The sequence below is a fragment of the Ochlerotatus camptorhynchus genome, unplaced genomic scaffold (assembly GCF_037179485.1).
Source record: "Ochlerotatus camptorhynchus isolate MF236.1 unplaced genomic scaffold, CSIRO-AGI_Acam_v1.1 ptg000246l, whole genome shotgun sequence".
Taxonomy (NCBI): domain Eukaryota; kingdom Metazoa; phylum Arthropoda; class Insecta; order Diptera; family Culicidae; genus Ochlerotatus; species Ochlerotatus camptorhynchus.
Window position 1 is genome coordinate 220,616 of NW_027040736.1, and position 27,284 is coordinate 247,899.

A 27,284-nucleotide genomic window follows, 5' to 3' on the forward strand; every position below is an offset into this window, starting at 1 on the left:
TGTGTCTTATGTATGAGTATATTATGTTTCTTTTGAGTTCCTTCTGTTTTTGCTCTTATCGTGGATAACTAATTATAAGATTAGTAGCTGTCAAAAACAAGGTTATCAAAAAGTATACGTAAATAAGAGATAAGTAAATCTTCTTCTTCTTCTTTTTCTTCTTTGCATTTCAAGCTTATTGCTTATCCCATATTAGCTTAATGTGTGCTTTCAACTTAGTTTTCTAGATACACTTCCACCGTTACTAATTGAGCGCTTTCAATGCCTGTACTATTTTTACATTAGAATAATTGTGGGGCAAGTACCGAAAAATTCCTAGACTGGACCGGGAATTGAACCCAGCCACCTCCAGTATTGTCTTGCTTTGTAGCTGCGCCTTTACCGGCTAAGCTAAGGAAAGCCCAAATACCATCACCCCCTGGCTACGTACGTACGAATGTTATGGCTCCTAATCATCTACTAATCTGCTAATCAACTGATTACTCATGCCAATATGTAATAATCAGCGCACAACGATGCTAATTTCTTTTGCAGCCTCAATTTGCAAAACTCGTATTTCTGAAGTCAATCGCTACCCACATCCATTGATCGCTTCTTCTTTGAAACCTCTCGAACATGGACCGATCGACATCATAATTGATTTAAAGACTCCAAATTATAACACCCAACGAGGGCAACCGCTTGCGACCTTGCAGAGCGTTTGGGAATTTCATTGCCTGGTCCAAGAGTCGATAAAATTACAAGTCATTCCCATCTGCATTTTTCTATTATTTATGAGTAATGTTTTTTGAGTAGGGGAAATAGGGGCAAAATTACCATAGCATTGTTTGAAGAACTTGCTAGTGTCCGAAAATCAGAACGGTACTCTTTTTCATGTAGTGGAAAACGCTTTACGATCTAAAACTTAATCTAGCCCTGATGAATATCCAATCCCTGAATCGATACGCTGCACAGCAAAAAATTCTGAATTTTAATTGTGATGTAAAGATACATTCACGTAAACTTGTATTTCATTTCATGTAAACGAGTAACTTGTAAGCGATGTTGTTTACACAGATGGGCATTTGTATACAATAATAGCATCATTTCATGAAATATCTCAGAACATTATTCGACTTATAATGTAAACTTATATGATATGTGTCGCTCCATTTATGTGCATCGTATTAAACAGAAATTCACACTATTTTTTCGAACTGGCGATGCAATAACTGTAATCAGCACTATTTTTTGAAGATTTAAAAGCCGAAACAATTGACTAATGTTTAAAGTTCCCTGAAAGACTTTTCTGGAGCTTTCGGTTATTGATCTGTGAACTTCAAATAAGCTCTCTAAATTTCTCTGGATTTCTTAGAACTTTTCAAAGGTTCCCGCAATTTTCATGAAGTAAATTGAACGGCATTGAAGTTAGTTTTTCCCTGTAGTTTTCGAAACTTCTCTGAAGCTCATGGAACTTCCCTCAACATCTCTCAAATTCTCATAATTTTTCGAACTTGCATGAAGTTTTCGTTTCTTCATGAAGTTTCCATAATTTTCAAGAAGTACTCGGAACTTCTCTATCTGAAGACTACGCCATTTTCCTATTTTTGTTTTAACACTTGGATTTTTCATAATTCCTCGAAATATCTTTAATTTTCCTTGATTTTTTTTTTCATCGATCTTGTTTTCCGTACTGAGTACCAATGCTACCGACGCCAGGGAGGCAGCTCCCACACCTAAACCCTACCTATCGACCCATCAACTCATGGACCGGGCACCACCGGCTTTACTATCCTTCCGAAGGAAGGCGTGATCAGATATTTTATGCCTCAGAAAATTCCGGTGGTGCCGACCCAGGCCCTTTGGAGTGAGAGGCAGTCACGCTTACCACTACACCACCGGTGATACTCTCGAAACATCTTGAACTGCTCTGAAGTTCTCTGATCATCCTTGAAGTACTAGGAACATCCCTGCAAACAAAAATGGATCTTTGGTTGAAGATGCTAATTTCAAGTAACAGACTGTAGTGGTAATTTTTATACGATAGATGGAGTAGATTTATAATTACTTTATTTGTACAGGCTCAATCGAATAAACTTTACAGAGCCGAGTTATCCTTTGCGTTATACATTGTTACTGTCTTATATTTAAAGTTAAAGGAACTAGACCGAGTACTCGCGGTCGTCTCGAGGTTAGTGGAGATTTACAATTTTTTGGATGGGAAAAGGGAAGAAGGAGGTTTTAAATGTGGTTTACGATATAACTATTTAATTAATCCTAAAGCATGAAATTATTTCTATTCATCTTGAAAACAAACATTGAAAAAAAACCCCCAGACGTACAAAACACAAACTAAACACAAGGTTAAGCAAACTTAAAATCTAAGGTTAATATCCTTAAAGTAAACATATATGAGTTTCATAAACTCCAGATCGCGTCTAGCCAAAATATCCCGAACTGGAACATTAGGTTGTCTACCTCGAGCCCGAAGGGAATCATAGAAATGTGATCTGACTCCACGATACTCCGCACAAGACCAAAGGATGTGATCAGCGTCCTGGTAACCTTGTCCACATTCACAGAGATTGCTGTCTCCCAACCCCACACGGAACAAGTGAGCGTTTAGACAATAGTGATTGGACATGAGACGAGACATCACGCGTATGAAGTCTCGACTCAAGTCCAACCCTTTGAACCATGCAAACTTCGACACCTTAGGGATAATTGAATGTAGCCATCGTCCCAAGCTCCCTTCACTCCATTGATGTTGCCAGCTAACGAGCGACTGCTGACGATAAATAGAGAAAAATTCACTATAGGCGATCTGTCGATCATAAATGTCGCCTTCCATAGCGCCCACCTTCGCAAGTGAATCCGTCTTCTCATTGCCCAAAATTGAGCAATGCGAAGGGACCCACGCGAAGGTGATGATGAAAGAGCGCACGGATAAAGCACTAAGCAGTTCTCGTATTTTCAAGAGAAAATACGAGAAGTGCTTTACCGGCCTAATGGAACGGATAGCCTCGACAGAACTGAGACTATCCGTAAAAATAAAGTAGTGGTCTGGAAGAAGTGAAGCAATAGTTTCCAAAGTGTAGTGAATTGCTGCCAGTTCAGCCACATACACAGAACAAGGAGCTTCAAGTTTTCGAGAGGCGCTATGAAATTCATTAAATACACCAAAACCAGCGGACTCCCCTATTAGAGATCCATCTGTGAAAAACGTTCTTGCAGAATCAATATGGCCAAACTTTGCAGCGTATAATGACGGAGCAATCATAGGACGATGATGCTCTGGAATTCCGCGGATTTCCTGCGTCATAGTTAAATCAAAATTCACTGAATTGCCGAAATCGGAGAAGACTACACGATTGGGAATATTTCTTGAAGGGCTGACATCCTGTGTTAAATATAGGTAGTACAAAGTCATAAAACATGTTTGAGGATTTAGCTCCAAAAGCTTCTCAAAATTTGCAATCACCAGTGGGTTCATTATTTCGCAACGGGTGAGGACCCTCAGAGATAACTCTGAAAAACGGACGGATAGTGGCAACATGCCCGCCAGCACTTCGAGACTCATAGTATGAGTCGAGTGCATGCATCCTAACGCGATACGAAGACAACGATACTGGATCCGTTCCAGCTTGATGATGTGCGTTTTAGCTGCCGACTGGAAACAAAAACTACCATATTCTAGAACCGATAAAATCGTTGTCCGGTACAACGTCAGAAGATCTTGTGGATGGGCTCCCCACCACGTTCCGGTAATTGATCGAAGGAAATTGATCCTTAATTGGCATTTTCGTCTCAGATACTCAATGTGGGATCTCCAGGTGCATTTGGAATCGAACCAGACCCCGAGATATTTAAAAGACATGGAATGAGTGATCGGTTTACCCAAAAGGTGAAGCTTCGGTTGTGCTGGGCTATGCTTCCTAGAAAAAACGACCAACTCAGTTTTCTCCGTGGAGAATTCGATACCTAGCTGAATAGCCCAAGTAGACAAATTGTCCAAGGTATCCTGTAAGGGTCCTTGCAGGTCAACCTCTTTTGGCCCTGTGATAGACACTACGCCATCATCTGCAAGTTGTCTCAACGTGCAGTTGTCACTAAGACAATTGTCAATTTCTCTAACGTAGAAATTGTACAAAAGGGGGCTTAAACATGAGCCTTGGGGGAGACCCATGTAGCTAAATCGAAAAGCTGTAGAGTTTCCATGAGAAAAGCTCATATGTTTTTCTGACAGCAAATTGTACAAAAAATTATTCATTAATGGAGACAATCCACAAGCGTGGAGTTTCTCTGAAAGAACTTCAACGGATACTGAATCAAAAGCCCCCTTGATATCCAAGAACACAGAAGCCATTTGCTCTTTCTTAGCAAAAGCCAACTGAATTTCCGAGGAAAGCAACGCGAGACAGTCGTTCGTTCCCTTACCCCTACGGAAACCAAATTGAGTATCTGAAAGAAGGTGGTTCGTCTCAACCCATTTGTCGAGGCGAAAAAGGATCATTTTCTCCATCAATTTCCGAATACACGACAGCATCGCGATGGGCCGATACGAATTGTGATCCGACGCGGGTTTATCAGGCTTTTTAATGGCTATCAATTAATTAATTAATTTAGCTTTATTTAGGAGGCTTTCAGCCTTAGGCTGGTTCGCCTCCGAATAAATGGCTATCACCCTTACTCGTCTCCAATCGTCGGGAACAATATTGAGCTCCAAGAACTGATTGTACAAGTTCAACATGCGCCTCTTAGCGACGTCTGGGAGGTTTTTCAGCAAGTTGAACTTGATTCTATCAGATCCCGGGGCAGAATTACCACACGAAAGGAGAGCGAGTGAAAGTTCGACCATTGAAAAAGGGTGACTGATTTCGTCTACCGAATTCGCGGTTTCGCGAGGAATCAACTGCGACGGCACGGAATCCGGACACACTTTTCGCGCGAATTTAAGAATCCATTGATCCGAGCATTCCTCGCTTTCGTTGTTAGTAGACCGGTTACGCATTCTTCGCGCCGTACTCCAAAGCGTATTCATAGACGTTTCGCGCGACAATCCGTCTACAAACTGCCGCCAGTAACCCCGTTTTTTGGCCTTGATGAGGCTCTTGAGTTCGCGTTCAAGAGATGTGTATGCGTCGAAATGCTCGCGTGTTCCGCGTTTCCGAAAAAGTTTAAACGCGTCGGACTTTTTACGGTAATCCTCCGTGCATTGTTGATCCCACCAGAGCGATGGTGTTTTCTTACGAATAGACGATCGCGGCACCGGTCGTGTTTGAGCTTGAAGTGCGCTGTCGACGATGAGATTAGAGAGGAAATTATATTCCTCCAACGGCGGAAGCTCTTCCACTGACGATACTGTATCGTCTATCGCGGATTGGAACTTAGTCCAATCAATGTTACGGGTTAGATCATACGCGACGTTAACGGATTCTGACGAGTTGAACCCACTGGCAATCGAAATTTTGATCGGCAGATGATCACTACCGTGCGGATCCTGGATTACATGCCAAGTGCAATCCAACGATAGTGAATTAGAGCAAAAGGTGAGGTCTAATCTGCTACCATTCGAGGATGGACCAGCCAAACGTGTTACTTCTCCATTGTTAAGTATTGTCATTTTGAAGTTGTCGCAGAGATCATAAATCAAAGTAGAACGGTTATCATCGTACAGCTCCCCCCAGCCTGTACCGTGGGAGTTAAAATCTCCCATGATCAACCATGGAGCGGGAAGTACCGCACATATGTCGAAAAGTTGTTTGCGATTAACAGAGACTCTAGGAGCAATATATACAGAAGCAATACAAAGGCTCTTACCTTTAATGGTAGCCTGACATGCGACAACTTCAATACCGGGGAATTCGGGAAGATTCACTCTATAGAAGGAATGGCACTTTTTGATCCCCAAAAGTACCCCTCCTCCACGTGAATCCTCACGATCCAATCGAATAATGTTAAAATCAAAAAAAGGGAGATCAATTTCTGAAGAGAGCCATGTTTCACAGAGGGCAAATGCATCGCAATTATTGTTATGGACTAAATACTTGAACGAATCTAATTTCGGAATAAGACTTCGACAATTCCACTGTAGAACAGTGATCAAATCCCCGACCTCGTTTGGAAAATTATCCATCGAAGGAGATGATAGCTGCAAGAAGGGGCCATTTTGAAGTCAATTGCTTCAAGAAGGATTTCACAGTCGGAAGCAATGTGAGGACAATGCTTTTCAGAGGATCAGAAATGTTGAGGTATTTGAGAATACCGTCCACAATGTCATCAAATGAGAACAGCCCAGATGAAGAAGGGGTTTCTATTCTTAAAATTGGGGCATCAGGGGTTTTGGATGTCCCCGGAAGAGGTGGAAAATCCTGGGTATAATCAGTTCTGCGGAATCCAGGAGGAGTAGAAGTCTCCTTTTTTCCACCACTCCTTGATTTGGGCAAGCTGATTTGGGGTTCTTCATTCTCAACTTTCCGCGAACGGATGCGTTTTCGTTTCCGGGCAGAACCTTCCGGAAAACTGAAAGAAACTCCCTCCTCAGCCAAGTCAGAGCCAGACTCGTCGTCTGACAAAAGAGCGAAGGGATTTGTTTCGTTGGTCGATGGCTTGACTGTCTTAAGCATTTCTGCAAAAGACCGCCTGGAACGTTCCTTAAGGGAGCGTTTCATTTTGTCCCCGAGCTGTTTGTACGCCGGGCACGACGAGAGAGCATGAGGAGGAGTTCCATTGCAGTACACGCATTTTGGTGCAGTAGCTGCGCAGGCGCCATCCTCATGCTTCTCCCCGCATGTGGAGCAGCGTGCCTTGTTGCCGCAGTGGGAGGCCGTATGTCCCAACCGCTTACAATTCTGGCAGTTCATGACCCGAGGTACAAACAACCGCACAGGAAGACGAAGTTTTCCCAGCTCGATGTATTGAGGAAGGGCAGATCCAGAAAAGGTCACCCGAAACGAGTCTGTGGGGGTAAAACTCTGTTTACCCTCGCTGAGCGATACTGACTTCATTCTATGAACGGCCAGTATCTTTACCGGAGGAAGCAAGGGGTTCTTGAATCGGCCAACCGCTTGCTTCTCCAGTATCTCGGGGTTCAGGCTCGCCTCAGTGACCACGCCTTCGATCTCCACATCAGAGGCTGGAATGTACACCCTATATTCCAGTGTGAAAAACTGGGAAACAGCAATTTCATTAGCCTGTTTCAGGTTAGCGACGGTCACACGAAGTTTGTTGTGCCTAACCTTCGTTATTTCGGTCACGGCAGAGAATCGCTTTGTCAGATCATCAGATATCTGAACAACATTCAAGGGTTTGTTTTTGGGCTGAAAATAGACAACCCATGGGCCAGTCGAGTCATTCGGGTAGGCCCGCAATCTGGAGTTTTTCTCAGCCTGCCCATTGACAGACTGAGACGACGAACCAGGGATGACATCATCATTATTCTGAGATGAATGGTCATCCATGTCGTCTTCTGACAAAACATCCATTTTGTTCAACTAGTGGGAGCGCAAAACGCTCTCCCACTGAACGCACAGACACAATACACAGAAAACACTACAAACACAGAAATACAAAATGAAAATTTAACTAATGGAGGAGGAAAAGAAACAAAAAAAAACACTACCACCGAGCGTTATATGTGTAGGCGTTTACACAGATGGCTGGAAGAGACGCGCTGCGTGGATGACCTTCGCTGTGGTGCACTTGATCGAGGCTCGGTACTCAGCGCACACAGGCGCACGATGATTGATGAACGATGTAGATGTAGAAACGGGTGCTCACACTCGATGATGATGATACGTAAGCGGGTATGCGTGAGCGCGTATGCGTGACCACGCAACGATGATGCCCAAATTGGTTTGCGAATTACCAATAGCACGGATTAATCGTTCCGAAAATGACACTTTCTACTTAAAAAAAACTCACTTTTCGATCAATTTACCGGGAACTATGCCAGGAGTCACGTAGTGAGAAAAAACTGATAATTTATATCAAGCGAATACCGAGAAAACTTCCAAAACAACGGAGCGCGAAACAAGTCGAACGTACTTCTTGCTAGGACCGAATGTATTTTGAGATGGAGTAGATGAAAGCATAGAGTTCATAGTTGGTACTTGAGCGGTCGATTGTTATCTCTTTTTGTCAGTGGTGGGGGGGGGGGTACCCCTCACCATCCCTCTCCAAAGGGGGAGTTTGGTAAAGAGAGATGAAAAAACCGATTTTTACCTTCTTTAAAAGTTGTCCTAGCTCGCTATTCTAATATCTATATGCAATCTCTATGCTTTCATCTACTCCATCTATCGTATAAAAATTACCACTACAGTCTGTTATTTGAAATTAGCATCTTCAACTATGTAAATCGTCGACTTCACGTAGAAGTAATACTAAAACATATAGTCAAAGTAAAAATGGATCTTCCTAAAAATTTCAACCTTTCTCTGAAGTTCTTTGGACAACCTTGAATATCTCAGAACTTGATTGAAGTTTTTGGAAATTCCCTGAGTTACTTGAAACTTTTGTAAAACTCCTCAACTTCTCTGAGGATCTCTGATCTTCCCTGATTCTTCTGAAGATATTGTAACTTCCCAGAAATAAACGAAATTGTCCAAAAAATCTTTAAACTTCCTTCAACATCTTTGGACTGTTCTGAAATTTTCGGAACTTCATCTTTAAATTTCTCGATGGTCTGGACCTAGGTGATGCGCTGTTGCTGCTTTTCCATGTTGGCAGTGCTATTCTTCGTCATCGGCTGGCAGCAAGCGCTTCCAAACAGTGTTATGTGTTAAGCTCAACCGAGACTCTTCGATTGTTTGGTTATGCTCGTGAATTCGTGAATGATTAAAGCCCGATTCAAAGTAAGTTTGGACGCATTCAAGTGATCATAACTCAAGAATTAAACAACATACACGGTTGATCAAAACGTCTAACTAAAGGGTATTTATTCAGCTTTCAAACGATACATAACATGTCATTACATTTCACCGTTTCGAACGAACTGTCGCACTTTACTTGTGATCGATGCCATCATGATCTGCACAGTCGCTGGTGACACTGTACCGGCGAACTTATTCCACTTTAAACGCATTTGTTGTGCATTTGTCATTTCTTTACCGTATCCTCGAAGTTTTCGCTTGACAATTGCCCAATATTTTTCGATCGGTCTGAACTCAGGGCAACTCGGAGGATTAATCTCTTTGGCGACGAAATTAACATTGTTTACAGCATACCATTCTAGTACCTCCTTAGAGTAGTGGCAGCTAGCTAGATCCCGCCAAAACATAACGTTGGTCTTGTGTTGCCCAATGAAGGGAAAAATCCGCTTTTTCAGACACTCTTTAATGTAAACCTTCGACGTCATTGTGTGAGATGTGATGAAAACCTTGGTTTTAAGGCCAAATCATTAGTTTCCTAGCAAACTTATCAGCAAAAACAAATTTATACCTGGAAGGGACATCCCCACGACTAGTTTGCAGGTAACATTTTCGTCCAGGGATTTGTTTATAATCCATTTTGACAAATGTTTCGTCATCCATTAAAATACAGCCATCAAATTTCGTCAAAACTCGTTCGTATAGTAATCGTGCTCGCTTTTTGGCCACTAAATTTTGTTTCAGGGAGCGATTCGGAGCCATAACATCGTTTGATTGTCTTGAAAGGATGTTACGCACGGTGGAATCAACAATCAATACGAAACTAGCGATTTTGAATAGGCTCACTACTTGACTAGCCTATTGGTCCCAAGCAAATCAATTAACGTACCCGATTCTAGTATAAATTCCAGTGGTACGCTATGTTTGTTTTGATTCGCTATGAAAGTTTGACAGATAAAATGAGGGGTTCGTGGATTTTCATATGTTTCGAGGGGTGCATCGTTTAGCTTGGGACCGAAGAGAGTACCAGAGCTGAGCCAAAAAGTTGAACTCGTTTCTTCGGGACCTTCTGGTCTTAGAGTTACCTCTATGGTGCAATCGTATCTCTTTGCCAAATCACGTATGGAGACACCTGGGTTGCTTTTCACGTACCTCAACACCTTTCTCCTCAGCTCTTTGTCCCTAGTGCCACTTTTATGATAGATGCGCTGTGCTCTATCCACACTCAGAGTATCCTTGTAACGTTTGATTACAAGACTCACCGTTGACTTTGGAAATTTTAACACTTTTGCTATTTTTGAGGCAGACCACGAAGGGTTCTCTAGATGTTTGCGCACAATTAATTTTCTTTTCTCAACTTCCATGATCCGCAATTTCGGGATGCGTCGATCAATCGAGAAAAACTTTTCACCAATTTCTTCGTCAATGAAACATCAACAAATGCCTGTCAAACGTTTTTTGTTCCAACCACCAGGGGCGTGGTGGTGTATTAAACCGTGCGTCCAGATTTACTTTGAAACGAGCTTTAGTGTTGCGGAGAAAGTAGTGAAATGCATCCGTCCTTTAGTTTGCTCTCGAGAAACTTTAAGGCTGAAATTTATTTTGAATATTAGGTTATGTTTTTACAAAGTTCAACAGGCTACTTACAAAACGGTTCGATTTCGTTTGCTTACTTAGATTTCTTCCCTGCAACAACCCGGAATTGTGCGGTAGCTTATCCTAGGAAACAAGAGTAATAAGAATTTGCAAAAACATATGGAATCGTTTCTCTTATTTGAACGATCTCGATCTTACATTTAATTATTCGAGTTTAGAACTAGCCTTCTGCTTTTAGATATAAGCGCGCAAAATAGGTGTCCAACTTGTGAAAACGTTTTTTTTTAACTCTTTATTTGTTCCAAATTCAAAATAAATTACATTTCATTTTTTAACCTAGGTGCTCCAGTTACTACAGTAACTTACCAGCCTTATTGTGAACACGTTTGTTTTCTGTTATTAGTTTCAACTCACTCTCTCTCTCATTTGACACCTCTTCGATCAAGCAGCGTTCCCAGTTACACCTCTCCCAATTGCCCAATTAAAGGGCTCTCTCAACAATTAGAAATTATAAAAAAAAATTAAAAACTAAGAGGTTGTATCCAGGGCACGACCGTAAATTAGCCGCAGGATTACATACTCGGTATCAGTATTGGGCGACTGTATTAAGGAAACCACTTTTCCCATCACGGAAAAACCTAGTTTTCTGTTGACAAAGTACGCATTTTCGTGCACAAAACGCACGGATTTTTTGGTATATTCAATAGATAATACAAAAAAAAACCCCAATGTTGCCTTAAAAATACAAAGTATGTTAGATTTAAGCTTATGGGAACTGACATCCTATTGATGACCTTGACAAATTTATGGTGGTCCTGAAAAGGACCGTTTTGTCGTGATGGTTGAGTAATGCTGAGCTATTAGGGTGTTTAACATGGATGAGGCTGGTAAGCTGTATGTTGTTTGGCACGAGGGTGACGTGCTTGGCATAGATAAGCCACAGCGACTCACGAAGAGTTACTGAATCCAATCAGTAGCGATACGGCTTCTTCCTCCTTCTTCGGTCAATAGACGGTCACGTGGGCTGCAGCTTGCTGCTTGCGGGCAGCCTTCGTTGTGTACTGAAGAACAATGTTCAACGCCACGCGCCAAATTCAGTGCTGCTGCTGCTGCTGATGACAACCGACTGGACACCATCACACGCGGTGATTAAATAAGCACCGTTCAGCGAGACCGGATGGAATTCGATTTTGAGATTTGTGTTAGGCAAAGTGCTTATTGCAGGTGATAATTTTGATTTCCAATGCAACAGTTGGATTTTTGTGTAATTTTCAATAGTGATCTATTGAAAATTGATAAAGTGTTCATTCTAGATTTGTAGAAAAATTTCCGATCGATTGGCTTGCTTAGTATTGAAATCCATCCGCTATTGACAGAGTTATAAGTGGTCAAAACCTGACCACTTTTCGTAACGCGGTAGATTTTGTTTTTTTTCTATGAAATTGCACCGAAATTGTAGTTGAAAGACGTAATACCATAGAGGTAGCTCTAAGACTAGAAGGTCCCAGAATAACGTGCTCAACTTTTTGGCTCAGCTCTAATACTCTCTTTGGTCCCAAGCTAATCGATGCACCCCTCGAAACATGGGAAAATCCACGAACCCCTCATTTTATCTGTCAAACTTTCATAGAGAATCAAAACAAACATAGTGTAGTACTAGAATTTCCGACTAGAATGGGATACGTTAATCGTTTGCTTGGGAACAATAGGCTAGTCAAGTAGTGAGCCAATTTCAAATCGATAGTTTCGTATTGATTGCTGGTAATACTACGTCAAAATGGTTTAAAAGATATAACATTTTGGCTTACATCATCACTACATCCCACTTTCAATACAACTTTTTGAGATAAGCTTGAACATTTTTAATATAGATAGAATGCAATACTTATATTCGTTTCGTCACACCGGGAGATTGCAAAATTGGTTTGATTTGACAGCTCGAACATGGTTCGAATTTGGGGTCCGTCACTCAGGGCTGGACTCTTCTGAAGTTATTAGCATTGCCTTTAAGGTTTCTGAGTTTCCCTGAAGATATCTAGACCTATCTTCTCTGAAATTTTTGGAATTTAATTAAAGTTTCTGGAACGGAATTTATGTGCTCAAAGCTTCCCTGAAGTTTCCGAAATTTTATATCTTGGAACCCCCTTATATTAATCCATCGTCTGTTGATGAATCTTCCCCGAAAACCTCGATATTTCCTTTCATTAGTCTGAACTTCTTCATAGTTCTTACATTTTTTGAAGACCACCATGAAGTTCTTGAAACATCCCTGAAGGTCTCGTTACTCTTCTGATGATGATCCTGGAATTGCTCTAAAATTGATACAACTGCCTTAAAGATCTCTTAAATTCCCGAAGTTCTCTGCTATTCCGTGAATTTCTCTAAGTTTCTGTTAAGTTTCCAATTGTTATCTCGGAAATTCCCCGATGATCTCTGGGATAGCTTCAGCCTAGTGATGCATAGGGCCAACGAGAAATATTTCCATCCTCGAGAAATATTTCCATCCTGGGCGACTGCTCGCTTTTGCCTTGATCTAGGCCCGGGTCAGATTCCTGGCGACTTCCCTTCCCAAGTAACAATTTTGGTTCTATGAGGGTTCTGTAGACCATTATTTGGACTTGTAGAATGCTATAAAACCTCAATAAAACCTGTAACATGGGTTATTTCCTTGTTGAGGCTCCGCCACCATGAGCCCCTGAGTCTGCCTCTGCTGCGATGTCCTGTTGGGTTCCAATCCAGCGCTTGCTTGCAGATTTCGTTTCCGCCCCTTCGTAGTGTGTTGCCGACCCATCTCAACTTACGTTCCCGAGTTTCTGTTGATATCGGTTTCGGATGACAACGACGATGGAGCTCAGCATTCGAGATCCAGTTGTGGAGCCACCAGTCACGAATTATATACCTCAGGCATCGAGTGATGGGTAAAGGAGTTGTCTTTCTGTCACTCGATATCCGTCGGAGATTATTCTCAATCAGCAATCGGCGCATGTCGGTGATTGGTACATGATTTCGGAACAGGAACCGAAGTTAATGAAAGGAAAATAAAGTCGGACCGTATTATATTGGATCATTTCCAGGCCAAATAGCAAATAAAAATTGAATTTCAGACTCCTCCTTCTCCAATTTACATGAAATTTTGCATAATTGCTTGTTATGGCAATCATTCATTTCTTTCTTCTAAAATTTTGCCATTTTGAATCTCGCAAAGTTTTTTCAATATCCAAGATTCCTAAAGTCTTTTACCTTATTCTGATCTTCTCTAAAGATCTTAGAATTTTCCTAAATTTTGATGACTTTTTTTGAAGATTCCTAGTCTTTCTAAAGTTCTCAGAAAATTTCTGAAGTTCGCTGATTTCCTCTGATGTTCTCATAATTTTCCTGAAATACGTTGATCTGCTCTGAAATTCTTAGAATTTTCGTGAAATTTGTTGATTTTTTCTGAAGTTGTCAGAATATTCCTGAAGTTTTCCGATCTTCTATTCAGTTCTTAGAATTTTCCTGATTTTCTCTGAAGTTGTGAGGAAATTTGTGAAGCTCGCTGATTTTATGTAAAGTTATTAGAAAATTGCTGAAGTTTTCGGATTTTCTCTTTAGCTCTTAGATTTTTTTCTGAAGTTTGCTGATTTTCACTGAATTTATCAGTTCACAGATTTCTCTCGAATTTCTTAGATATTTTTTTGAAAATCTCTGATGTTCTCAGAATATTCCTGAAATTCGTTGATTTTATTTGTAGTAATGAGAAAATTTGTGAAGTTCACTGAAGTTATCAGAATATTCATAAAGTTGTCTGATCTTCTCTTATGTTCTAAGAATTTTCCTAAAGTTCGCTGATTTTCTATGAAGTTATCAGACTATTCCTGCAGTTTTCTGAACTTCTCTAAAGTTCTTAGAATTCTCCTGAAGTTCGTTTATTTTCGCTGATGATTACTGGTTTTCTCTAAAGTTCTCGAAAAATTTCCCAAGTCCGCTGATTTTCTCTGAAGTTTGCAGAATTATCCTGAAGTTTGTTGATCTTCTCTGAAGTTTTTTTAATTTTCGTGTAATATTCTGATCTTCTAAATATAAAGGTGTCAGAATTTTCCTGACGTTCATTGATTTTATGTTATCAGAACATTCCTTGATTTCCTGATCTTCTCTAAAAAAATGCTGAAGTTTTCACAGAAGATTCCTGGGCTTCTTTTTAGGCTTCTTGTATATTTTCAAAATGGCGTATTCGAGATTTTTCAACTCATTATAACTCGAAAATGCAAGGGGTAGGTCACTCCGCACACCAATCTTGGGTCATCTTTTTTGCCACTGTGCCGCAGGTGTGCCGATTGTGCTGGTCATAGAGCAAGCTGTGATTGTTTGTAAAATACCCATCCCGGCAACCCGGTATTTCTGACACCTTGAATGTTTTTGGTTTGAAATCGCAAGGATAAATCGGATTGAGGATGACGCGGGAAGTGGCGGGCGTGCGAAATTTTGATGTTTTGTGTTCCATAGGGTAATAAAAGTCCTGTGTTTTAGTGTTTTATAATGCCCTCAAAGGCAGACCAGAAACCTAGCTTTTCGTGATGTGAAAAGCATCGGTCTATCAGCGCCCGGAAAGAGTTGGAGCCGGTGCGGAACATTGTTGAAGACCGACTATAGAGGATAATGAATAGACTTCTTTACTTTATTTTGTGTGAGTTGCAGCATTATTTGAATTAAATGTACCAATGGGGTCTGATTAACTGCCTCTTCCTCTTGAGTTCATACTAGAACCTAAATTTCATATTTTGATCTATAAGTGAACTGCTGGTGTGAGTTCCTCTGGTATATTCAATTAGAGGATGTTCCTGAATATACAGTTAAACAGCACATAATGTTGTGAATAACTTCAATGACAGCTGTCCTGCAGTACTGCTATTTTATTTACAACAATCCAATGCCTACGAGGTTGTGCCGATCGATGAGCCCAAGCTGTGCCGAATCTAATTTCAGCACAATGCACAGTGGTCTAAAAGTGCCAAAACGTGCGTTTTTTAGTTTATGTGAAAACGGTCCATTTAAGCTATATAGTGTCTTGGGAGAAGTTTGTGCACTAAAAAAGCCCCTTCTTTTGAGCATAGCCATTTCATGATTAATTCACCTAGCAGGGAGATGAAAAATTTACTTTTTTTGTTTGTCGATATAGCAAAATGGCGTCTTCAGCTAAGTTTTAGACAATTTTAAAACAAACATTTTTTCTCAAGACGTCAACCCTTTGTCTCTTATGTTTACAGAGATATGTCATTTTTTTGATAAGAGTCTTCAGAAAATTAATTTTTTGCTCATAACTTTTCAGGAAGCAATTTTTTGACATTAGTATGTTCTACACAAATGTTTGTTTATTAAAAATACACCATTTTGTCTTGGGAAGCAAGTCCCTATCTTCAATTTTTTTTGAGATATTCAAGGTTTTGATCCAAAATTAGCACTATTTCCAAGGCCAATAGCTCGAAGTTGGGCAAAATTGGGCAAACCAGGTTGATTACATTTGAAAGTACACATAAAATGCAGCCCAATGCATACCAAATCATAAGTCTTCTTTAGTATTCTCTGCCGATCTGCTTATTACCAAACTATAGTAACCCGTGTTCAGATAATCGTTTTATTGCATTTGTACATAGAGCAGCTACTTCATACGTCACTTACTGTTGGTGTTGAAGGAAAAAAATTCGAATTCGGTTAAATCGAAGTAGGCGTTGCAAAGCAGCGTGTGATAAAACTTTTGATTCCAAATTCTAAATTGTAGTGACCGGTTGACAACACAAGAAGGTGATTCGTAGTGTCTATTGTAGTGATTGGTTGACTGAATGAACAGTGGTTCTTGCTTCTCGTGGCAGGTGAGTCCCAGTGTCTATTGTAGTGATAAAAAAATGACTGAACTACGATTGGTCTCTGTTCACCCCGGCAGGTGATTCACAGTGTCGGTAGTAGTGACCGATTGATTGAACGAACAGTGGTCCTTGTTTTTCCCGGAATGTGATTCTCGGTGTTTGTTGTAATAATCGGTTAACTGAACGAACATTGGTCCTTGTTCCTCCCACTATTTGAGTCCCGGTGTCTGTTGCTTGTAAATGTAAATGGGATGATGTAAAAGTATCATATTCTTTTCATCACCGCTGGCCATTGGCCAGCGGGGCAAACGACTGGGTAATGCGTACCACCAGTACCGCGAGTACTTGAAGGATAAAATAGACCCCATTAGTGGTCCATTAGCCTCTTACCCAGTAACTCCTATCCCTACCTCCTCGTGGTGTCTCCTGGGATATGAGCAACCTTAGCGAAGATCGGGTAACCAACCCCGGTGGGAGCTTTGGTCATATGCTGACAGGGAAGGGGGCCCCTAGCGGGTTCGGCCTACACGGCCTGAGCGTCTGTTCACCATGGAGGTGCGGCTCAAACAGCGTCTGACTGGCATCCAGCGGCTGAATAAGAAATGCTGTATTGTGTCAGCTAAATCTAAGATGGCAGCCCCATCTACACAATAACTGAGCGTCTGTCCACCATGGAGGTGCGGCTCAAACAGCGTCTGCCTGGCATCCAGCGGCTGAAACAAGAAATGCTTATCCCCGAAAGCTATACCCAAGATGGCAGCCCCATCACGGCGGATAGGAGACCTTAGGCTAACTACCTACTGTCCCCGAAACTTTACAACTGTTACAGAAACCAATAGAGAAAGATCACGGACTGATATTACGGCAACGACTTTTAGCGCAAAACAACGGACAAGAATTGGAACATGGAATGTACTAACGCTAGCCCAACAGGGGAAGCTGGCACAACTCGCCAGCGAGGCTCGACGCATGAAGCTCGAAATCCTGGGACTAAGCGAAGTCCGTTGGCCAAACTTTGGAGAACACAAGCTGCCGTCGGGACAGGTACTACTCTATTCTGGTATTCGAGGTGAAAACGCTCCCCGCCACCGTGGAGTTGGTTTCCTGCTTAGCGCCCAAGCAAATGCGGCGCTCATCAAGTGGGAACCTATCAATGAGAGGATAATCGTTGCCAGATTCAGAACGCGGGTTCGTAACCTAACCATAATCCAATGTTATGCGCCAACCGATGCTGCCGAGTTACAGGACAAAGAGAACTTTTACAGTCAACTGAATGCAGTCGTGGATAAAATTCCGAGAGGTGACATCAAGATCTACATCGGCGACTTCAATGCGAAGATCGGCTCCGACAACACGGATTATGAGCGTGTCATGGGGCGCCATGGTCTTGGCGAAATGAGCGAAAACGGTGAGCTGTTGGCAGAGTTTTGTGGCAATAACGACATGGTGATCGGGGGTTCGCTCTTCCCCCATCGACCAGTGCACAAAGTCACGTGGGTTTCCCGTGATGGACATACCGAAAATCAAATCGACCACATCTGCATCAGCCGAAAATGGAGAAGGAGCCTTCTTCTTGTCGGAACAAACGCAGTGCCGACATCGCGTCTGACCACCATCTCCTCGTTGGAGAGATCCGCCTTCGTATCGCGCGGGTCCAGCGGCGGGAGGAGCGGCTCGGACGGCGATTCAACACACGCCGATTGGAAGATCCAGCAGTAAAAAGGTCATTCGTCGAGGAACTGGAGACCAGAGCTGCGGATATTCCTGATGGTGGCAGCGTAGAAGAGCAATGGACGGCGATCAAGGATGCCTTTACTGAAACGAGTGAAAACAACCTGGGCGAGCTGCGCGCTCAGAGAAAGGAGTGGATCACGGATGACACCTGGAGGAAGATAGAGGAGCGGAGAAATGCAAAAGCCGCGATAGAGCGGGCGAGAACCAGAGGAGCGAAGAACCAGGCCCGCCAACTGTATTCGGCTCTCGAGAAGGAAGTGAAGCGCTCGTGTAGGCGGGATAAGCGAGCGTGGGTGGACTCCCTAGCCGATGAAGGTGAGAAAGCCGCAGCAACAGGCGATATCCGTCTCCTCTACGATATCTCACGACGCCTGAGTGGAGCAAGGATGAATCCTAGGATGCCAGTGAAGGACGCGACTGGTCAGTTGCTCACCGACCCCACTGATCAGCTGAAACGCTGGTTTGAACACTTCGAACAGCTTCTACAAGTTTCGTCGGTCAACCAGCCATCAACATCTCGGCATGAACCGCCAAGAGTGCGACGCATCACTCGCGTCAATTCTGAGGCGCCATCCCTACCGGAGATCGAAGCTGCTATCCGAACCATGAAATCCAACAAGGCTCCCGGGGTCGATCGCATATCAGCAGAGATGCTCAAAGCTGACCCCATGCTATCTGCACAAATGTTGCATCAACTATTCTGCAATATCTGGGACACCGCGACTTTTCCGGCTGACTGGATGCAGGGCGTCTTAGTGAAAGTCCCAAAGAAGGGGGACCCAACTGTATGCGATAACTGGCGTGGCATTATGTTACTGTGTTGTGTTCTCAAAGTTCTATGCAAAGTTATCCTCAACCGGATACAGGAGAAGATCGACGCGACTCTCCGACGGCAGCAGGCGGGATTCCGTGCTGGAAGATCCTGTGTGGACCATATTGTCTCGCTCCGCATAATCTTGGAGCAGGTCAACGAATTCCAAGAGTCCCTTTACTTGGTTTTCATTGACTACGAAAAAGCTTTCGACCGACTCAACCACGAAAACCTGTGGGGCGCCCTAAGGCGCAAGGGAGTTCCGGATAAAATCGTCAACCTCATCGAAGCTCAGTATGAGGCTTTCACGTGCAGGGTGCTGCACAACGGAGCCCTATCTGACCCTATTCGGGTAGTCGCTGGAGTGAGGCAAGGATGTATTCTATCACCGCTACTGTTCCTCATCGTAATCGACGAGATAATGGTTGGTGCGATCGACCGTGTGCCGAACCGTGGGTTGCTCTGGCAGCCTATTGCAATGGAGCATCTAAACGACCTAGATTTGGCGGATGACGTTGCTTTAGTATCACAACGGCGTTCTGACATGCAGAGTAAGCTCGACGATCTCGCCGAACGCTCCTCAGCGGCAGGTCTCAACATCAACGTCAGCAAGACTAAATCGTTGGATATCAACACGGGAAATCCATCAAATTTTACGGTAGCTGGTCAGGAAGTGGAGAAGGTTGAAAGTTTCCAATATCTTGGCAGCCAGATAGCGTCGGACGGCGGAACCAAGAGTGACATAGGTGCACGGATCAAGAAGGCAAGGGCTGCTTTTGCGAGTTTACGAAACATCTGGAAGTCAAATCAGATTAGTCTCCGCACGAAGATCCGAATTTTCAACTCTAACGTGAAATCTGTACTGCTGTACGCTAGCGAAACATGGTGCGTATCAGCGGAGATCACACAGAAGCTGCAGGTGTTCATCAACCGATGCCTGCGGTATATAATTCGTGCTTGGTGGCCTCACAACTGGATTTCGAATGCCGAGCTCCATCGACGGTGTCACCAGAAGCCGATATCGACAGAAATTCGGGAACGTAAGTGGAGGTGGGTTGGCCACACTCTACGGAAGAGCGGAAATGAAATCTGCAAACAAGCGCTGGATTGGAATCCAGCCGGACATCGCAGCAGAGGCAGACCCAGGGGCTCATGGCGGCGAAGCCTAAACAAGGAGATTAAGCAAGTCGACCGGAATTTGACCTGGGCCCAGGTCAAGGCGAAAGCAAACAATCGCCCAGGATGGAGATCTTTCACGTTGGCCCTTTGCGCCAGGGATGGCGCTCAGGACACTTAAGTAAGTAAGTAAGTCTGTTGCTTTTGAACGTGAGCGGTTGTATCTAATTGCGATAATGAGCTCAGAAATATCTTTTTTGGTTGGTTCAGGTAAGTGCAATTTGTTTTGATCACTATTTAAAAAGTGACGAAGCACAAATATGTGTTTTATTTCAAATATTTAGAAACTATTGACAAACGTGAGTTGTTTAATCTTTGGAGGAGAACCGCAGGGAACCAACATACAAAATTTGGCTGCGTAGCCTCCGAGGTTATGGCTCTTCATAAAATAGATATGAACATCATGCCAGATGTCGTTTCAGAAGTAGAGGCATATGTCAAGAGCATCTTTCACTACTTCCAAAAGCTGTGGGTCAAACATAATCGCATAGCTAAGAATGTTTTTGGCTATAATAAGGCATACTTTGATAATCCGGTACAACTGCCTCAAGCTATACGTGTTAAGCTTCCATCTTCTTCCAATTCTCAACTACCTGGCCGAAAAGTATTGTCTTTTGATAAAAGCACAGACAGTGTGAAACGGCAAAAAACGGCCGAATTGCGGGCCGAACATGAAGCAGATGAGCTTTGCTTTGCTGCGCAGATGAAGCTTCGAGAATCCGGAAGAAAAGACGAAGCTGCACTCATCAGAGACGTTATTCAGGCAACTCTTTCGCGAGCAGAACAAGTACTGTCGAGTTTTAAAACATCCCCCAAACTCAATATTGTACAATATACACCAGAAGAGGCTTTGGCGATGATGCTGGATACTAACCTAACAAAGTCGCAGTACACAAAACTTCAAAAAGAAGCTAAGGTGAGGAATGCGAACATATATCCAGCATATCATACAATTCTGACGGCGAAAAAAAACTGCTACCCTGATGCAATAACCGTGACTGAAACTGTTGCCGAAATTAAACTGCAAGAACTGGTTGACCACACATCCACTAGAATTTTTGAAGCGGTTTCCGAAACACTACCAAACTTCAGTGATGAAGAGCTTCTCAACGTTGTGTTTACAATCAAGTGGGGATTCGACGGCAGCTCATCGCATAATGAATTCAAGCAAAAATTTACAGGTGAGGTTTTTTTCTGTGTTGGAGGCATAATACCACCACGACCAATATTTTGATCTATTCTGGTGTATCCCCTTTCTACTTATGCCAGAACTTTATGATAAGCCTCTATTTTTGAGTAAATACCACTACTGTTATAGGTGATGATAGGTCCTTTTCTGATTCACACGTCTTCATTACATCCATCGTGCCTATTAAGGCAGATACCAGAGGAAAATGTTTATTTCAAAACCCACGACCCTCTTCAACTAGATATTGCCGGCCTCTCCGTATACAATTCGTTGCTAAAACGGCAGAGATTTCGTTACTGGAAAAAGCTTACGTGGAACAGCAAATTTCAGAACTGAATCCAACAACAATCTCACGTAATGGACGAACAATCGTAACAAGGTATGATTTTATATTTAGTATTAAGATCTTGTTCTGTTAGAATTTTTTGCACTATAGATATGAAATGCTGATGACAATGGTGGACGGGAAGGTATGTAATGCAGTTACATTGACGAAGTCATCACAGAGATGCTACATTTGCGGTGCTGTTCCATTGCAGATGAATAATATAGCTCAGGTAAAGGAGCGTACGGAAAACGAAGAAGTATTTCAGTTCGGGCTGTCCACGCTTCATGCATGGATACGTTTTTTTTGAGTATTTTATACACCTGGCTTATCGCATGGACTTTAAAAAGTGGCAGACCAAAGGACCGGACGGTGATACAATGAGAGAACGAAAAAAACTTATTCAACAGAAGTTCCGCGTGGAAATGGGTTTACATATTGATAAGCCGAGGTCTGGAGGTTCTGGAACATCAAATGACGGTAATACCGCTCGGCGTTTTTTTCGAGAATGGGAGAAATCTGCGGAAATAACGGGACTGAATCCAATACTGCTATATCGTTGCAAGTCAATATTGCAGGCATTGGCATCCGGATGCCAAATCGAAAGCACTAAATTTGATGAATACTGTCTGCAAACGGCACTGATATTCGTGGAAGAATACCCGTGGTTTTATTTGCCTGTAACGGTGCATAAAATACTTATCCATGGCTCGACGATCATACAATCTTTTTTTGTGCCAATTGGGCAGTTATCCGAGGAGGCCCAGGAGTCAAGGAATAAAGACATCAGGCGCTTTCGCATGGGCCATACACGAAAAATCTTCCGCTGAACCGTCTGCTTGAATCATCTGACCCGTTAATTTCTACAATAAGACCCCTTCCAAAACAAGCAAAACTGCTTTTGTCCGAAGATGCTCAAACTCTTCTAGTTCCATCTACCGATGCATGAACCGATGGTGAAACAGAAGTAAGCGACAATTCTGAACGTGACGACGAAATGGGTAGCGATGAATATTTTTTTTTCTTTGATGTTGTATGAAATGGTTGATGAAATATAACTATACTAAGATATAGGTAGTAATCATTTGAGGTAGTAATGTTGTTTTTAATGTTCATAAAAAAAGAACAACAGTAACACATTTGAGGGGATGTCGTGACCCTATAGTTTGGTAATAAGCAGATCGGCAGAGAATACTAAAGAAGACTTATGATTTGGTATGCATTGGACTTCATTTTATGTGTACTTTCTAATGTAATCAACCTGGTTTGCCCAATTTTGCCCAACTTCGAGCTATTGGCCTTGGAAATAGTGCTAATTTTGGTTAAAAACCTTGAATATCTCAAAAAAAATTGAAGATAGGGACTTGCTTCCCAAGACAAAATGGTGTATTTTTAATAAACAAACATTTGTGTAGAACATACTAATGTCAAAAAATTGCTTCCTGAAAAGTTATTAGCAAAAAATTAATTTTCTGAAGACTCTTATCAAAAAAATGACATATCTCAACATAAAAGACAAAGGGTTGACGTCTTGAGAAAAAATGTTTGTTTTAAAATTGTCTAAAACTTTGCTGAAGACGCCATTTTGCTATATCGACAAACAAAAAAAGTAAATTTTTCATCTCCCTGCTAGGTGAATTAATCATGAAATGGCTATGCTCAAAAGAAGGGGCTTTTTTAGTACACAAACTTCTCCGAAGACACTATATGGCTTAAATGGACCGTTTTCACATAAACTAAAAAACGCACGTTTTGGCACTTTTAGACCACTGTGCAATGTGCTGAAGCAACTTACCTCTTTCGAAAATGCCACTTCTTCTCGAAATGAAGTCTGAGGCAAGGTTGTAGAAAAAAAGCAATTCCTTTTCTAGAAAAATGTACACGGTAAACAATGTCATAACATTTTGGGTAAATTATAAAAAAAGTGTTTAAAACTTAAATAACAAAAACGGCTCTCATCCATATTTTTAAATATTTTTCATTATTAAGCTTATAATGCTAATTTTGTTGAAAGTTTCAAGTTGGACACTTAAATAGTAACAAAAATGCTTGAACTACAACTTTTGAACACATCTGTTAACATTTGTTTAAATAATTTTTTATGAAATTTGGCACAGAAAACGATTTTGAAAATCTAAAAAATTGTTTCCTGTGTAAAATTTGAAGACCTGCAGCTTTTGAGTGTTCTGCGCTGATACAAATCACGTCTTGCTGGCGTATAACAACACAGATTGAATTGAAAATTCGAATTTTGGTACGTTGATTTATCTGGTTAGATCTTCATACAATTTGTAAACTCGCTAAAGCAGCCCTAGTCTTCTTGATTCGTGCACCAATAATGTCGCTCTTGGTCCGGCCGTCTGACGCAATCTGGCTGCCAATATATTGGAAGCTATCGTTTTTCTCCCCTGCTTGCCCCGCTACCGTGAAGTTGGAAGGGTTGTCAGTGTTGACATCAAACGATTTGGTCTTGATGACGTTGATGGTGAGACCTGCATATCAGAGCACCGCAGCATCATCTTAAAGGTTCTCGGTATTTTGCTAAATTTCATGGCTGCCTTTAATTTCTTGAAATTTACCCGATGCTCTCGGAAATTTGCTGAAGTTCCCGCTATTTTGCTGAGATTCATAGAACTGCCCAAAGTTCTCGTAACGTCTCTTAAGGTCATAAAATTGAAATGAAGTTTCAAATTTTATATTTGTTGAGCACAGAATATTTTTGATAGCTCATTTTTAGACGAAATATTTGTCAAAAGTTTGTTTTTCAGTTTGTTATATTTTAATTCCACATTTAAGGTCGCTGATTTGATCTGGAGTATGGTGTATGCTTGCAGTGCGATTTTGATAATATAAGAAGAGTGCTCAAAAATTCCTTTATGTTGGTGCGCAGCTTTTATAAGGGAAGCGTATGAAGATCGATCAAAAAACTACAAGGGACAGCCCTATGGGGTTGTACGCAATGGTGACGTAGGACTACGTGATCTAATATAATAAATCTTATTTGTTAACTGCAGCAGGAGCTTGCGTTTTGTGTAGGAATAGAGTGGGGTTCTCTCTGTTTATACTCTTTAGTATGAAGCGTTTGACATAGATGGCCCACAGCGACTCACGAAGAGCTACTGATTCCAATCAATAGCGGTGCAGCTTCTTCCTTCTTCTATGGATGCTCATGTGGGCTGCAGCTCGCTGCTTGCAGGCAGCCACGCGGTGATTGAATAAACACCGTTTGGTGAGACCGCATGGAATTCAACTTTGAAATCTGTGTTAGGGAAATCGCTTTTCGCAGGCATTCGGTGATAATTTTAATTTTCATATCAACAGTTACACATTCGTGCAATTTTTAATAGTAACATTTTGAAAAAATATATGATAAAGTCCTTTATTGAACAGATGCGTAGGAATATTTCTGATCCATTGGTGATAAAATTATTGAAATTGGTCCAGGGGCAGCTGAGTTATTAACGTTCAAAATCATTCATAATTTTGTTTTCACAAAGTGTACCCCCATATAGAAATCACAGACGTAGTCCTACGTCAAAATCAATGTTTGGTGCTGATTACTCATATACTCATATCAATCATTGCATCTAAAGTCTAACGGCGATAACTCCTCTAACCATTCATTGTCTCCTTATGAAATCTCTCGCATACATCGAAAAAAGACCGATCGTCATTAGAATTGATTTAAACACTTCAAAGTATAACAACCATCTGTCAACGACCTTGCTGAGAGTTTGGGAGGTTCATTGCCTGGAGGCGGTTGAATAAAAAAAAATCATTTTACGACCACTAGTCGAATCTGTGTTATTCCAAAAGTGCTTAATGGCATCATTGTACATTGTTGATATTGTGTCGATTCTATGATTCTATGCTCACGACCTCTACCGCCGTATGAAGCTGCTAAATAGCATCTCAAAGGCGTTGTAGGTGACATTGTTTCCGCAACAGTTCACTTGGCTACTACAACCGCTAATGATAGACTGTCATGTCCTGTCACCTCCGTCATTACACGGTAGTTTCCAATTAAACCGAGCAAAGCCCCTTAATCATCATCCGTTCTGCATACACACAGCAGCCCTAGCAGCCAATCTTAATTGGACTGGCCCGTCGGTCCCAGCCTCGCTTACAATCAGACCAGTTGGAAATGATGGAATGCAGAGTTGACAATCGAATTTGCGCCCATATGGTCCCCAGATCGCCTCCATCATCGGACAAAATGAATCGAGTCTCATTCCATGACTAAGCCCATTGCACAGGCGAAAACTGTGAACAGCAAATTAATCCTTTTATTCGTGCCTAGACCGATTCATCAGATTAGATTAGATATCCGTGTGGCCAACTCAATACGTACAATAACGTTCTCCTCCAAACGACGACGACTGTCAAGGTCAACATTCTGCTACCATCTGACGATTCTGTTTTACTACCTGCCTGGGGACCCGCGAACAGGTGAGTGAGTAGGTGCCGCTCAACGCAGCATCATAAGGTACCCAGAGGCACAGGTTGACGGTTCCGGCGAGATAATGGCGACTAATTTTGGGTGTGTATGATCGTGCAGCGGCAGCAGAGCAGGGCAGGCATAAACTTGAAACTCAATCGCCAAACCACGAACGGCGATCTTGGACTTGGACTTGCAGAGATGGATCGATCGTTCACACTGTTGGCGCAGCATAAATGCGTCGCAGGGGGCAATGAAACCATAAAAAGCATGATCGCGGACGCGTTCGACGGATATAGAGAAACCATGTTGCAACAAGATCTGCATGTTGAATTCGAGCAATTCCGTTTCAAATGGAACTGACCTTGGCGGGAATGTATGCTGTGCTCGAGAAATTTGGAGCCCTTGTTTTGAATGCGCCTAGAAGGCGCTCGTTTGGTTTGACCACGATCAATTCTAAGAGCGATTTACCAATTTGGACAAGGCTTATGTTTCCATGATAGTTATAAAAATTATGTTGATTAAATCATTTTTAATTGCGATGGAACATTAGTAGGTGTTGATTAGTGTTAAAATTGCTTTGCAATTCCTGTCTAGAATTGATGTTGAATTTCAGATGAAATTTTTGCTTCACAGTGCTCAAACGGTTGCAAATTGGATCCTGATTAGCCTTCCAAAATTTGAACTAATCTAGTAAGAAACTGTCTTGGCACAAACCATTTGAAGTTTATATGGAAATTAGCATGAGCATGATTGACCACTCGAGGATGCAACTCCGTTATTGCCAGATCAGCTGTAATTACACAGCGAGCCAATAGACGTTGCTTGGGACTAGCAATCATCCTCAATGTGTAAATACTGATGATCTGAAACTAGGCAATACCCTCAAGAAAAAGAATGGGTAGGAATATGTTGACGTAATACTAGTTTTAATGAAAGCCGAGAACACTTTCACGAGAAATCACTGGGATGTTGACTAAAAGGGTTGGGGTTGCAGCAGGATTCGTTTTGGTAATTAATATGCTGGATTGATGTCCTAACGATTCAATATAGCGCAGGAGCACCGTCTTCTGCTCAGTAAGCAAAATTGGTCGCCACTAGGCCACCGAGCTCCTTATATCAAAAAACAATTGCAACAATTCAACTTGTTTTCACTAGGCTTCGATCCCGGCGGTGACCTCACCAACGACGACAACAACTGCACTTGAGAAGGATTTGAAATGGATTTCCGTTTTTTCTCAAACTCAAATATTACTTATTTTACTTACCCGTCCCTTCAACCGAATTTAATTACGCGTTATCTCATATTATTAAAAAAAGCCGATTAAA

The 27,284-nt window shown here is 41.9% G+C and overlaps 1 protein-coding gene across 1 annotated transcript in view; it reads left to right on the forward strand.

The window, feature by feature from the left end:
• Positions 1–78: 78 nt before the first annotated feature.
• LOC135704701 (peroxidase) overlaps positions 79–27,284 on the forward strand; it is a 223,086-nt gene continuing 195,880 nt past the window's right edge. The window contains exon 1 of the mRNA XM_065226183.1: positions 79–89. The gene's annotated coding sequence lies outside the window, so the exon portion shown is untranslated. The remainder of the gene's footprint in view (positions 90–27,284) is intronic.